The sequence below is a fragment of the Otolemur garnettii genome, unplaced genomic scaffold (assembly GCF_000181295.1).
Source record: "Otolemur garnettii isolate 467f Iridium unplaced genomic scaffold, OtoGar3 scaffold00004, whole genome shotgun sequence".
Lineage (NCBI taxonomy): Eukaryota > Metazoa > Chordata > Mammalia > Primates > Galagidae > Otolemur > Otolemur garnettii.
Window position 1 is genome coordinate 47,090,293 of NW_003852399.1, and position 311 is coordinate 47,090,603.

Sequence of the window (311 nt, forward strand, 5' to 3'; positions counted from 1 at the left end):
GAAGAGGCACGTGAAAGTCTCTTGGGAAAGGCAGTGAAGCAAACATTAACTCCTAAAAATGTCCTAAACGATAGCGCCATTAAAAATTAGCGAACATAACGGTTAGAACTGCTCTGCATTCCACGCAGTGACTTTTTAAGGACAGACTTTGAATTCTTTTTCTCGCCTTTGGGGATCCTGGAGTGATCTGCCCCTTATAAACGGCTTTTGCTCAGCATTCAAGCTTTACTTAATATCTGAAGGTTCATGTGAAGTGTTATATTCGATTCGCCCAAGTTTCCAACAGTGTTGAACGCGCATTTATTTAAAAG

The 311-nt window shown here is 40.8% G+C and overlaps 1 protein-coding gene across 1 annotated transcript in view; it reads left to right on the forward strand.

Moving 5' to 3' along the window:
- The window catches only part of PEX2 (peroxisomal biogenesis factor 2), an 18,420-nt gene that overhangs the window by 354 nt on the left and 17,755 nt on the right, over positions 1–311 (forward strand). The gene's annotated exons all lie outside the window — the stretch shown is intronic.